The following is a 12,776-nucleotide window of genomic DNA, read 5'->3' on the forward strand; positions in this document are numbered from 1 at the left end:
GAACATGAGGGTCAGGAACATGAGGGTCAGGAACATGGGGTCAGGAACATGGGGGTCAGGAACATGAGGGTCAGGAACATGAGGGTCAGGAACATGGGGGTCAGGAACATGAGGGTCAGGAACATGGGGTCAGGAACATGAGGGTCAGGAACATGGGGGTCAGGAACATGGGGTCAGGAACATGAGGGTCAGGAACATGAGGGTCAGGAACATGGGGGTCAGGAACATGAGGGTCAGGAACATGGGGTCAGGAACATGAGGGTCAGGAACATGAGGGTCAAGAACATGAGGGTCAGGAACATGAGGCTCAGGAACATGGGGTCAGGAACATGAGGGTCAGGATCATGGAGGTCAGGAACATGAGGGTCAGGAACATGAGGGTCAGGAACATGGGGGTCAGAAACATGAGGGTCATGAACATGAGGGTCAGGAAACATGGGGTCAACATGAGGGTCAGGAACATGGGGTCAGGAACATGAGGGTCAGGAACATGGGGTCAGGAACATGAGGGTCAGGAACATGAGGGTCAGGAACATGAGGTCAGGAACATGGGGGAGTCAGGAACATGAGGGTCAGGAACATGGGGTCAGGAACATGAGGGTCTGAAACATGGGGTCAGGAACATGGAGGTCAGGAGCATGAGGTCAGGAACATGAGGGTCAGGAACATGGGGGTCAGGAACATGAGGGTCAGGAACATGTGGGTCTGAAACATGGGGTCAGGAACATGAGGGGTCAAGAACATGAGGGTCAAACATGAGGGTCAAACATGGGGTCAGGAACATGAGGGTCAGGAACATGGGGTCTGTGAACATGAGGCTCAGGAACATGAGGGTCAGGAACATGAGGGTCAGGAACATGAGGCTCAGGAACATGGGGTCAGGACATGAGGGTCAGGAACATGAGGTCAGGACCATGTGGTCAGGAACATGAGGGTCAGGACCATGAGGGTCAGGATCATGAGGGTCAGGAACATGGGGGTCAGGAACATGAGGGTCAGGAACATGAGGGTCAGGAACATGGGGTCAGGAACATGGGGGTCAGGAACATGAGGGTCAGGAACATGAGGGTCAGGAACATGGGGTCAGGAACATGGGGTCAGGAACATGAGGGTCAGGAACATGAGGGTCAGGAACATGAGGGTCAGGAACAGGGGGGTCAGGAACATGGGGTCAGGAACATGGGGTCAGGAACATGAGGGTCAGGAACATGAGGGTCAGGAACATGGGGGTCAGGAACATGGGGTCAGGAACATGAGGGTCAGGAACATGAGGGTCAGGAACATGAGGTCAGGAACATGAGGGTCAGGAACATGGGGTCAGGAACATGAGGGTCAGGAACATGAGGGTCAGGAACATGGGGTCAGGAACATGAGGTCAGGAACATGGGGGTCTGGAACATGGGGGTCAGGAACATGAGGGTCAGGAACATGGGGGTCAGGAACATGAGGGTCAGGAACATGGGGTCAGGAACATGAGGGTCAGGAACATGAGGGTCAGGAACATGAGGTCAGGAACATGGGGGTCAGGAACATGGGGTCAGGAACATGGGGGTCAGGAACATGAGGGTCAGGAACATGGGGGTCAGGAACATGAGGGTCAGGAACATGAGGGTCAGGAACATGAGGGTCAGGAACATGAGGGGCAGGACATGAGGGTCAGGAACATGAGGGTCAGAAACAGGGGGTTCAGGAACATGGGTTCAGGAACATGAGGTCAGAAACATGAGGGTCAGGAACATGAGGGTCAGGAACATGGGGTCAGGAACATGAGGGTCAGAACATGAGGGTCAGGAACATGGGGGTCAGGAACATGAGGTCAGGAACATGGGGGTCAGGAACATGAGGTCAGGAACATGAGGTCAGGAACATGAGGGTCAGGAACATGAGGGTCAGGAACATGAGGGTCAGGAACATGGGGTCAGGACATGAGGGTCAGGGTCATGTGGGTCAGGAACATGAGGGTCAGGAACATGAGGTCAGGACATGGGGGTCAGGAACATGAGGGTCAGGAACATGAGTCAGGAACATGGGGTCAGGAACATGGGGTCAGGAACATGGGGTCAGGACATGAGGGTCATGAACATGAGGTCAGGAACATGAGGGTCAGGAACATGAGGGTCAGGAACATGGGGGTCAGGAACATGAGGTCAGGAACATGAGGGTCAGGAACATGAGGCTCAGGAACATGAGGGTCAAACATGGGTCAGGAACATGGGGTCGAAACATGGGGGTCAGGAACATGAGGGTTCAGAACATGGGGTCTGAAACATGGGGGTCAGGAACATGGGGGTCAAGAACATGGGGGTCAGGAACATGAGAGTCTGAAACATGGGGGTCAGGAACATGGGGGTCATGAACCTGGGGGTCAAGAACATGGGGGTCAGGAACATGAGGGTCAGGAACATGGGGGTCAGGAACATGAGGGTCAGGAACATGAGGGTCAGGAACATGGGGGTCAGGAACATGAGGGTCTGAAACATGGGGGTCAGGAACATGAGAGTCTGAAACATGGGGGTCAAGAACATGGGGTCAGGAACATGAGGGTCAGGAACATGGGGGTCAGGAACATGAGGGTCAGGAACATGGGGTCAGGAACATGAGGGTCAGGAACATGAGGGTCAGGAACATGAGGGTCAGGAACATGAGGGTCAGGAACATGAGCGTCAGGAACATGAGGGTCAGGGACATGACGGTCAGGAACATGAGGTCAAGAAACATGAGGGTCAGAACATGGGGTCTGAAACATGAGGGTCAGGAACATGGGGTCAGGAACATGAGTCAGGAACATGGGGTCAGGAACATGAGTCAGGAACATGAGTCAGGAACATGAGTCAGGAACATGAGTCAGGAACATGGGGTCAGGAACATGGGGTCAGGAACATGAGTGTCAGGAACATGAGTGTCAGGAACATGAGGCTGTGAACATGGGGGTCAGGAACATGGGGTCAGGAACATGAGGGTCAGAACATGGGGTCAGGAACATGGGGGTGGAACATGAGGGTCAGGAACATGAGGGTCTGGAACATGGGGTCAGGACCACGGGGTCAGGGACACGAGGTCAGGGCCACGGGGTCAGGAACATGGGGTCAGGAACATGGGGTCAGGAACATGAGGGTCAGGAACATGGGGTCAGGAACATGAGGGTCAGGAACATGAGGGTCAGGAACATGGGGGTCAGGACCATGGGGTCAGGATCATGAGGGTCAGGAACATGGGGGTCAGGACCATGTGGTCAGGATCATGAGGGTCAGGAACATGGGGTCAGGAACATGAGGGTCAGGAACATGAGGGTCAGGAACATGAGGGTCAGGAACATGGGGGTCAGGAACATGAGGGTCAGGAACATGAGGGTCAGGAACATGGGGTCAGGAACATGGGGTCAGGAACATGAGGGTCAGGAACATGGGGTCAGGAACATGGGGTCAGGAACATGGGGGTCAGGACCATGTGGTCAGGATCATGAGGGTCAGGAACATGAGGTCAGGAACATGAGGGTCAGGAACATGAGGGTCAGGAACATGAGGGTCAGGAACATGAGGGTCAGGAACATGAGGGTCAGGAACATGAGGGTCTGAAACATGGGGGTCAGGAACATGGGTTCAGGAACATGAGAGTCTGAAACATGGGGGTCAGGAACATGGGTTCAGGAACATGGGGGTCAAGAACATGGGGGTCAGGAACATGAGGTCAGAACATGAGGGTCAGGAACATGAGGGTCAGGAACATGGGGGTCAGGAACATGAGGGTCTGAAACATGGGGGTCAGGAACATGAGGGTCAGGAACATGAGGGTCAGGAACATGGGGGTCAGGAACATGAGGGTCAGGAACATGAGGGTCAGGAACATGGGGGTCAGGAACATGAGGGTCTGAAACATGGGGGTCAGGAACATGAGGGTCAGGAACATGAGGGTCAAGAACATGGGGTCAGGAACATGAGGGTCAGGAACATGGGGGTCAGGAACATGAGGGTCAGGAACATGAGGGTCAGGAACATGAGGGTCAGGAACATGGGGGTCTGGAACATGAGAGTCTGAAACATGGGGGTCAGGAACATGAGGGTCAGGAACATGAGGGTCAAGAACATGAGGGTCAGGAACATGAGAGTCTGAAACATGGGGGTCAGGAACATGAGGGTCAGGAACATGAGGGTCAGGAACATGAGGGTCAGGAACATGAGGGTCTGAAACATGGGGGTCAGGAACATGGGGGTCAGGAACATGAGGGTCAGGAACATGTGGGTCAGGAACATGAGGGTCAGGAACATGAGGGTCAGGACCATGGAGGTCAGGAACATGAGGGTCAAGAACATGGGCGTCAGGAACATGAGGGTCAGGATCATGGGGGTCAGGAACATGAGAGTCAAGAACATGGGGGTCAGGAACATGGGGGTCAAGAACATGGGGGTCAGGAACATGAGAGTCAAGAACATGGGGGTCAGGAACATGAGGGTCAAGAACATGGGGGTCAGGAACATGGGGGTCAGGAACATGAGGGTCAAGAACATGGGGGTCAGGAACATGGGGGTCAGGAACATGGGGGTCAGGAACATGAGGGTCAGGAACATGAGAGTCTGAAACATGGGGGTCAAGAACATGGGGGTCTGGAACATGAGGGTCAAGAACATGGGGGTCAGGAACATGGGGGTCAGGAACATGGGGGTCAAGAACATGGGGGTCAAGAACATGGGGGTCAGGAACATGAGGGTCAGGAACATGAGGGTCAGGAACATGAGGGTCAGGAACATGAGGGTCAGGAACATGAGGGTCAGGAACATGAGGGTCTGGAACATGGGGGTCAGGAACATGAGGGTCAGGAACATGAGGGTCTGGAACATGGGGGTCAAGAACATGGGGGTCAGGAACATGAGGGTCAGGATCATGAGGGTCAGGAACATGAGGGTCAGGATCATGGGGGTCAGGAACATGAGGGTCAGGAACATGGGGGTCAGGAACATGGGGTCAGGAACATGAGGGTCTGGAACATGGGGGTCAAGAACATGGGGGTCAGGAACATGAGGGTCAGGATCATGAGGGTCAGGATCATGAGGGTCAGGAACATGAGGGTCAGGATCATGGGGGTCAGGAACATGAGGGTCAGGAACATGAGGGTCTGGAACATGAGGGTCTGGAACATGAGGGTCAAGAACATGGGGGTCAGGAACATGAGGGTCAGGAACATGAGGGTCAGGAACATGGGGGTCAGGAACATGGAGTCAGGAACATGGGGGTCAGGAACATGAGGGTCAGGAACATGAGGGTCAGGAACATGGGGTCAGGAACATGGGGTCAGGAACATGGGGTCAGGACCATGTGGTCAGGAACATGAGGGTCAGGAACATGGGGGTCAGGAACATGAGGGTCAGGAACATGGGGGTCTGGAACATGGGGGTCAGGAACATGGGGGTCAAGAACATGGGGGTCAAGAACATGGGGGTCAGGAACATGGGGGTCAGGAACATGAGGGTCAAGAACATGGGGGTCAGGAACATGAGGGTCAGGAACATGAGGGTCAGGAACATGAGGGTCAGGAACATGAGGGTCAGGAACATGAGGGTCTGGAACATGGGGGTCAAGAACATGGGGGTCAGGAACATGAGGGTCAGGAACATGAGGGTCTGGAACATGGGGGTCAGAACATGAGGGTCAGGAACATGAGGGTCAGGAACATGAGGGTCAGGATCATGAGGGTCAGGAACATGAGGGTCAGGAACATGGGGGTCAGGAACATGGGGTCAGGAACATGAGGGTCAGGAACATGAGGGTCTGGAACATGGGGGTCAAGAACATGGGGGTCAGGAACATGAGGGTCAGGATCATGAGGGTCAGGATCATGAGGGTCAGGAACATGAGGGTCAGGATCATGGGGGTCAGGAACATGAGGGTCAGGAACATGGGGGTCTGGAACATGAGGGTCAGGAACATGAGGGTCTGGAACATGAGGGTCTGGAACATGAGGGTCAAGAACATGGGGGTCAGGAACATGAGGGTCAGGAACATGAGGGTCAGGAACATGGGGGTCAGGAACATGGAGTCAGGAACATGGGGGTCAGGAACATGAGGGTCAGGAACATGAGGGTCAGGAACATGGGGTCAGGAACATGGGGTCAGGAACATGGGGTCAGGAACATGGGGTCAGGAACATGGGGGTCAGGAACATGGGGTCAGGAACATGGGGTCAGGACCATGTGGTCAGGAACATGAGGGTCAGGAACATGGGGGTCAGGAACATGGGGTCAGGAACATGAGGGTCAGGAACATGAGGGTCAGGAACATGAGGGTCAGGAACATGGGGTCAGGAACATGAGGGTCAGGAACATGAGGGTCAGGAACATGGGGTCAGGAACATGGGGTCAGGAACATGAGGTCAGGAACATGAGGGTCAGGAACATGAGGGTCAGGAACATGAGGGTCAGGAACATGAGGGTCAGGAACATGAGGGTCAGGAACATGAGGGTCAAGAACATGGGGGTCAGGAACATGGGGGTCAGGAACATGAGGGTCAGGAACATGGGGTCAGGAACATGAGGGTCAGGAACATGGGGGTCAGGAACATGAGGGTCAGGAACATGAGGGTCAGGAACATGAGGGTCTGGAACATGAGGGTCAGGAACATGAGGGTCAGGAACATGAGGGTCAGGAACATGAGGGTCAAGAACATGGGGGTCAGGAACATGGGGGTCAGGAACATGAGGGTCAGGAACATGAGGGTCAGGAACATGAGGGTCAGGAACATGAGGGTCTGGAACATGAGGGTCTGGAACATGAGGGTCTGGCAAAAGGGGGTCAGGAACATGGGGGTCAGGAACATGAGGGTCTGGAACATGAGGGTCAGGAACATGAGGGTCATGAACATGAGGGTCAGGAACATGAGGGTCAGGAACATGGGGGTCAGGAACATGAGGGTCTGGAACATGAGGGTCTGGAACATGAGGGTCAGGAACATGAGGGTCAGGAACATGAGGGTCAGGAACATGAGGGTCATGAACATGGGGGTCAGGAACATGAGGGTCAGGAACATGAGGGTCAGGAACATGAGGTCAGGAACATGAGGGTCAGGAACATGAGGGTCAGGAACATGAGGGTCAGGAACATGAGGTCAGGACATGAGGGTCAGGAACATGAGGGTCAGGAACATGGGGGTCAGGAACATGAGGGTCAGGAACATGGGGGTCAGGAACATGAGGGTCAGGAACATGAGGGTCAGGAACATGAGGGTCAGGAACATGAGGGTCTGGAACATGAGGGTCAGGAACATGAGGGTCAGGAACATGAGGGTCAGGAACATGGAGGTCAGGAACATGAGGGTCAGGAACATGGGGGTCAGGAACATGAGGGTCAGGAACATGGGGGTCAGGAACCTGCCTTTTTTGTTTGTTTACCTGGACGACGTCCTGGTTGCCAGTTCATCGAGGGCAGAGCACATGTCTCACCTGTGGATATTGTTTGCTCGGCTCAACCAACACGGGTTGATCGTCAACCCAGCTAAGTGTCAGTTTGGGTTGACAACCATTGACTTCCTTGGACATCGCGTCACTAAAGACGGGGCCGTTCCCCTTCCAGCGAAGGTGGACGCGGTGGCTAACTTTCAGCGCCCGCTCACAGTGAAGACACTGCAGGAGTTTTTAGGAATGGTAAACTTTTACCATCGATTCATCCCCCGGGCAGCACAGTTGATGCGACTTTTCAAGCCCTGAAAGGCAAGACTGTCAAACAAGCGGTTGACTGGACAGAGGAGCGGGACCAGGCATTTGGGGATACCAAGACTGCTCTGGCAAGGGCAACGATGCTGGCACATCCCGCACCCAAGGCTCCGATCGCCATCACCACTGACGCTTCAGATTTTGCAGTGGGCGCCGGTATGCAGCAGTGGGTGAAAGGGGCGTGGCAGCCACTCGCTTTTTTTAGTCGACAGCTGCGTCCTAACGAGAGAAAGTACAGCACTTTTGATCGGGAGCTCCTTGGCCTGTTTCTTGCTATTCGACATTTCCGGTTCCTGCTCGAGGCTCGACAGTTCACAGCTTTTGTGGATCACAAGCCATTGACATTCGCTCTGCGTAAGACAGCTGAACCATGGTCAGGCCGCCAGCAGCGCCGGCTCTCCTTCATCTCCGAATTCACCACAGATGTTCAACATGTGGCAGGCAAACATAACCTGGTCGCAGACTGTTTATCAAGAGCTATATTTGGGGGCGGCTGTAGCTCAGTGGGGTAAGAGGGCCGTCCTGCAACCCCAAGGACTAACCCTAACCCCAAGGTTGTCGGTTCGATCCCCGCTCTCCCCATTAGTTGCAAGTCGAAGTGTCCTTGAGCAAGGCACTGAACCCCCAGTTGCTTCCCGGTCGCATCACTGCAGCCCACTGCTCCTTAATCACTAAGGATGGGTTAAATGCAGAGAACTAATTTCCCCTTGTGGATTAATAAAGTATAGGGTTAGGGTTAGGGTTAGGGTCCAATTCCGTCTCCAGTAACAAGGAGTCGGGCAGGACGGTTGATTCGGGCCCCGAGACTATGAGGGTTTTTTGTTGTTTTCTTTAGTCTTGGTGAATTCTGGGGGGGCGTATGTAGGGGACTCTGTTGGGAGCACATAATTCACAAGACGAGTAGGGTGGTGTGCAGGATACGTGACCGGGTCCCTTTAAGAGCTGGGAGCGTAACCAGGGCAACGGGGTGGCGTCGAGGGGTTTAAAAGGTCACGAGGTGTCAGTGGGGTGAAATGTTTGTGTGAGGAAATAAACGGCCACAGAGGTGTGCAGCCAAAGAAAGTGACTTTGTCCATCTCGTTCATTCCCGCGCTCCTACATATATATATGTGTATATATTAGTGCTGTGAAAAATAATGCGTTAACTCAGTTAATTCAATTACAGGTTTAACTAGTTTTTTTTTTTTAACGCATTTAACGCATGCGCAGAATGAGCTTCCAATCCGTCTGTTGTTGGTCGTCGGGACGAAAAAAAAGTCACTTGCAAAATGAGCTCCAATCCACCACTTCAATCTGAACTCTGTCCGCTCTCATGCAGACGGTCTGTTCATCGGTAATGATCCTTCCGCAGGTTCACCTCCGGAAACCTTGTTACGACTTTTACTTCCTGTAGATCAGGGTCTCAACACGTCGATCGCGACCTGCCAGTCGATCGCGGCGTAGTGTCGGTAGATCGCATGACATTAAAGAGATTGGCCCCCTGACATGTTCTCTAGAGCACGTCTTTGTTCTTTTATTAAACTAAACGTCTGTTGTTGATCGTATCTCCACAGCAGCATGTCATCTCTGTCTCTTCGCGTTGCGTTAACACTTATCGATCTCCGTCGCGCGCCACAGAGCTCCGTGCGCGCATCAGGACCGAGCAAAACAAGAGTCACTTGTCAATCTGTCCACCTGTCCGGGCCGGTGAGGTTTCAGCTTTGCAGCGGTGTCCCCGCCGTCCCTTTCATCACGGCCCAGTTCATGAAGAAAACCCACACAGTCAGTTTGCCTCAGCAGCTGCTAGAGGAAGACTAGAGGCCTTTAGATTGTGTCATGGTGGAGTTAATGGTTGACAAACAAGAGAAACATGTTCTGTTTAACACTCCTGTTACCTTTACATTTACTAACATATTTTACCCTCGGGGTCAATTTGACCAGCAATTAAAACCTCCAGAAAATTATTAGAATTAATATTGCTTCCCAAGTTTAAGTGTGAGATACTTTATGTTTGTTTGTTGACTACCTAAATAGCCCTTTAAATAAATAAAAAAGTTGATATTTCTGATATGTTTGACACAGTGAAAAACAGCCTGGGGTCAAATTGACCCCAAAGAACACCGACATTAAACATTGAATGGGGTCAAATTGACCCGAAAGGTAACAGGAGGGTTAAACATTCTGTTTAGGATGAAGATGTATTAATGTTCCAGATGGAAGAAAACTGCTAAATAACTGCTGAGTTGCAGCACCATTGTATAGAAGAATGTATAAATGTATATCTCCGTCTTTTGTCATAAATCTCATGTTCTCACAAAATATACCGAGAATATCGGTAATTTGTGATTAATCATGATTAATCGACAGGAGGCTGTGATTAAGCCGATTAAAATTGTAATTAATCGCTTCACAGCCCTAGATATAGGACTGTCTCAGAAAATAGATGTTGATAAAGTTCTTTATTTTCTGTAATGCAATTAAAAACAAAATGTCATGCATTCTGGATTCATTACAAATCAACTGAAATATTGCAAGCCTTTTATTCTTTTAATATTTAATAATTTTTTTATTGCATTACAGAAAATAAAGAACTTTATCACAATATTCTAATTTTCTGAGACAGTCCTGTATATATTTGTGTATGTATATATGTGTATATGTATATATATGTGTGTGTATATATATGTATATATATATAAATATATGTGTATATATATATAAATATATGTGTATATATATATAAATATATGTGTATATATATATATATAAATATATGTGTGTATATGTATATCTAACCAGGTTCAGTCTTGTGTAACAAGTTGTATATCTCACCTCTAACTCAACTTTAACTCACTGTCTGAATGCAACACGATGACGTCGTGTGGATGTTCGTTGTTCAGCAGCTTCCGGACCGACTCGGTTTGCTTGTCAACTGGAGTAAAGAAACACAATCTCTCTCCTGTGGGTGATCGTTGTTCTGAGGACTGAGATGCTGTCGTGATGAAGAGTGAGTTATGATGGGCCCCTCGCGCTCGATGGAAATCAAGACTAGAATGCGATGAATCAATTTAACAATATTTAATGGCAGGATCGTGGGTTCGTGGTGATCCGGGCTCCACAGGTACGAGCTGGAAGCGAACAGGTGTTGCTGCCTGACCCGGGTCAAGAAGAAAGAGAGTGATGTTCCCCAGTACAACGAGTCGCTAATCAGCCAATCAGCTCCTCTCAAAGGTTAGTTCAGCCTCTAACACCTTCCTGTTGGATAAAAGTCCGCTAGCAAAATCGAGAGGTCAAAGGTCATGAACCGGGTCAAAACGTCACTTCCGGTCAAGTTACTAAACAAGTATTTTCACAATAAAAGTCACTGAGGCACATTTATAATTTGTGAAAATGGTCTGTTCAATATAAACTGAACTGAAAGTGTGACCCATCTGTAAAGATGACTTCTCTTTGTTTCCTTCTCGCCCCTGAGTCCCTCCACCAGGAGATGAGTCAGCAGTTTTGTCCTCATCAGGTCAACACGAGCTGGAGCGATGGCAACGTGTTGTTCTGATGTATAAAGCAGGTCAGTGAACGCCCCTCTGCTGGATCTCAGGCTGAAAGGAGACTCGATCAGACCTGAAGTCATGTGACCGCGGCGGAGCTCTTCATAGACGTCACAAGTGAAGAGCTGCAGTCTGGACATGTAAGGGTTAATGTGGTTGTCATATTATTGTATTAAAGTGTTCGTACTTTGCTCCCATCGTCCTCATGTTGTGGTTATGATCATTTAAAGCAACACTATGTAACTTTTGTACCTTAAAATAACAGCTTGAAAAAATTGTGCCGCTACAATGACTTTTAATATGACGATTTGCGTCTCTGCTATTGCCATCGGGGGTCTGTGGGGAAATAACTCCGCTATGTAAGATTCTGGAGCCGCCCGGTACATCCGGCGGATGTACTCGACCTGCTTTCTGGCAGTGATTACGCAATGTCATAAAGTGCCACTCCACGCTCGCAGCTCCAGTATAAGGGGAGCTTTTTATGTAGCTTTTTGTGGTGTCAACAATATTGTATTCGATCACACGTACTCCACATTTGCAGTCCCCCAAAACAAAAGGAAATGACTGCACCCCACCCCCACCCCCCAAAAAAAGCCGGCAAACAGCTGATCGACCAGGCGGAAACGTGGCGAGGCGCCGCGTTCAATCCCCGCCTCCTTCACCCTCGTCCGGTCGGTGCTGGGCCCAGTTCAGTGTTCCTGCGCAGTCTTTGTTTAGTGATCCCGCCCGTTGGGATGAATCCAAAATAGAAAGTCGCCGGGTTGTTGCCGTTCTGAGTCCGCCGCCGGTCAGCGCGCTCCAAACAACAAAAACCTTGCGTCACCTTTTATAACCCGTGACACGTACAAATAATAATAATAATAATATTATAATACAGGACAACACATGATCCCAACTCAATACAAGTGTATGCGAGGCTGCGTCTATCGTAACTGGGTATTTACGACACTGAAGTAAACGTTAAATACCTAAAAACCTGAAGGGGGCGCTAAAAGGGAAAAACGACATAGTGGGGCTTTAACGCTTTGTGTTAACTTAAAGCTCGCCTGCTTTCACCTGGAGGAGCTGCAGCGCGACGCTCGTGTTCGCCACTAGGTGGCAGTAGCGGGTTTTAGCACGACCAGCGCAGACAGCCGCGATGTGACGCAGTCCGAGTCTCGTGTTCACAGCACGTCGCATCCCGCGGAGCCGCTGGGTGGAACGTCCTCCAGCCGCCGGGGGCCGCGACCAGGGAACAGGTGTTCATGGGAGAGCAGATCGTGTGTGCGTGTGTGTGTGAGCACTCGTGTCCTGCAGTATACATTTAATACAAATAGAAGAGGAGAGCCAACATTCCTGTTCGTTAACTTGGCGCCGACTAAATTAATTGCAGAATGAATATAAACTAAAGTCCAGACATTGACGAGGTTATAAATAATGATGTTTATAGTAAATATTAATGTATTCTTCTTGTGGCTCAAAGGAAGGCCAGTTTTACAGCTTCTCTCAGCAGCATAACTGTTTTCAGCTGCGCTCACATAAAAAGGGTTGAAAGGGTTTTCTACCCCTCCGC

This window comes from Pseudoliparis swirei, chromosome 9 (genome assembly GCF_029220125.1).
Source record: "Pseudoliparis swirei isolate HS2019 ecotype Mariana Trench chromosome 9, NWPU_hadal_v1, whole genome shotgun sequence".
NCBI classification, from domain to species: domain Eukaryota; kingdom Metazoa; phylum Chordata; class Actinopteri; order Perciformes; family Liparidae; genus Pseudoliparis; species Pseudoliparis swirei.